Consider the following 2634-nt stretch of genomic DNA (forward strand, 5'->3'; position numbering starts at 1 on the left):
AAAGCAAATTTAAGAATGTTAGATATTTTCATTGAAATTTCTTAAATATTTCTCTGAGTGTTTATTTTTATATTTATATATATACATATACTTATGTATATGGTTGAATTTTATATAAGCTGCAGATTTAAATGTAATTTTCATTTCAATTATAATAATAACTAAGTGGATGGTAAATTGATGTTTATGTGTATGTGTGTGTGTGAGAATGTATGTCAAACCAAAATATGTTCATTTACAATGGGTTTTCCAAAATTTACACACATACACACATTGTATATATGTGAGTCCTGTTAATACTTTTAGGTATAGGTTTGTTTGTCTGTTTTGTTTTGATATTTATTCCCTCAAATTAAAATAGTGTTAATTTCATAGAAATCATATATACAAATTTAATAATTTGTAAAACCTTTTTCATACACATTTACATACATGTATTATTTTCCTGTGTAAGTACCACAACCATGAATGAATATTGAGAGCATACTTGTTGGTCATTTTGCATAAATTCGTTCAATTGCTTAGTTGTTATTGTATTTAGTAGCACTTTAGTTATGAGAGAGAATACCTACTTTTCTATAAATATTACATTTGTATTGTAATTTTATGCAAATTTAAAGCTTTAAGCCATTTTTAATAAAATTATAGCAAAATATTTTACAATACTATATATTATTATACTTTTTATTTTTTTTACTAAAATTTTGTTAGTTGGGTAGGGGTTGTGTGAATCGTACCCACGACCTACTGCTAACATACTAACTAAGGCTATAGAATTTTTTTAGTTATTTTTAAATTGTTCAAATATATGTGTGAGTGTATGTGCATTATGTTAAGGCTTATTCTAATATTAATTGTTTAATAATGGTTTCATTTAAACTGATTATCTAGGTACATATTTATACCCTACACCACTTTTGTGGGGAGGGTATATTGGGTTTGTGCTGATGTTTGTAACGCACAATAATATTGATCCTATACCCAGCATAAAGTATACCAATCGGCTCATAAACATTTTCTGAGTCGATTTAGCTGTCTGTCCCTCCTTCTGTCCGTCTGTCTGTCTGTCTGTCTGTCTGTCTGTCTATCTGTCTGTCCGCCTGTCCATTTAAAACTTGTAATCATTAAAATTTGTACATGATCTTCTATTGTCCCAGGGACGAAGCCTATTGAAAATGGTTAATATCGGTCCATTATTTCACCCAGCCCCCATACTACTGAACCCCCAATAGGGCTTGTAAACCTTGTATTTAAACTACAGGTCCTGTTGAAAATGGTTTACATCGGTCCATTATTTCACCTAGCCCCCATACAACAGAACCCGCCGAACAGAGCTTTTAAGTTTATAGTTGTGTTTAATAAACTCATATCTTGACAAAAAGCTGCAAAAACCAAGTTCTATACTAGACTTGATGACCCTGACGAATTCCATAATAATATGACCCTAGCCCCAATAAAAAGCCAACATCAAAATTTCACTGAAAATGTCCACAATTTTATTCAACAATTAACGACTTAAGTATGTATATCTGGGGCAAGGTACAGCTCAACATAAATGCTTTATTATGGCAACTAAATCACATAATATTTTTGTAAAAGGTGTAGGGTATTATATGGTCGGCCTCACCCAACTATAATTTCTTACTTGTTTTGTTTAAAATTTTAATAAATTTCTGGTTAAGTACTTGCTGTTGCAAACTGAATATTTACAAATCTTTAGTTGGGTTTTCTTACTCCCTTTTTTTAGAATAGCTTTACATAGCTTTACATTTACATATTGTTGTTGCTGTAGTGAAAGTTAAAATGTTTGTCATTATCACCAGTATAACTGTCGTCGTGGCTCTTTTTATTGTTGTTGTAGGAGTTGATATCTTCAACAATGTCACTCACTTACACGCCTTTACTGACAACCTAATGATGACAACAACAAAACCTAACATTTTAGAGATAAGCTTAACCTTTTTTTCTCTTATTTTCAACCCAAAAAAAAACATGAATATGTAAGTATGTATGTATGTGTATATAAGTCAATTTAGTTAAAAAAAATAAAATAAACTGAATACGAATTGTAAAAGTCATCTTTTAACCAGCAAAAGATTATGTGGTTTTCTTTATTTGTTTGGATGCTAAAGAAAAATGAAGAAAAATAAACGTCTTAAGCCTGTAAGTAGAAAGAAAAATAACAACAACAACTAGTATCTGGAACCAGCTATACAACAACAACAACAAAAATAATAATAACAACAAATAATAATAGCAAGAATAATAAGAACATGAAATCAAGGTATTTGTTATGCTTATTTTCTTAACATGAGATTTAGAAAAGAGGTGGAGAGGGCGGAAGGAGTTGTTGAAACATTCGCAGGATACATACATATGTATGTATATACTGGTATAATATAACATACATGCACAGGAAAGAAAATTAGTAAAACTGTACAGTGGGGCAGAATTACGATGTTTTGAAATTTTTTTGACACACTTGTAAAACATTCAATTTTAGCAGGTGCTCTACATTGAGAACCTGTTCTGTTCTAGTTGTATTCTAGTTCTGTTCTAGTTCTGTTCTAGTTCTGTTCTAGTTCTGTTCTAGTTCTGTTCTAGTTCTGTTCTAGTTCTGTTCTAGTTCTGTTC

This window comes from Lucilia cuprina, chromosome 4 (assembly GCF_022045245.1).
Source record: "Lucilia cuprina isolate Lc7/37 chromosome 4, ASM2204524v1, whole genome shotgun sequence".
NCBI classification, from domain to species: Eukaryota; Metazoa; Arthropoda; class Insecta; order Diptera; family Calliphoridae; genus Lucilia; species Lucilia cuprina.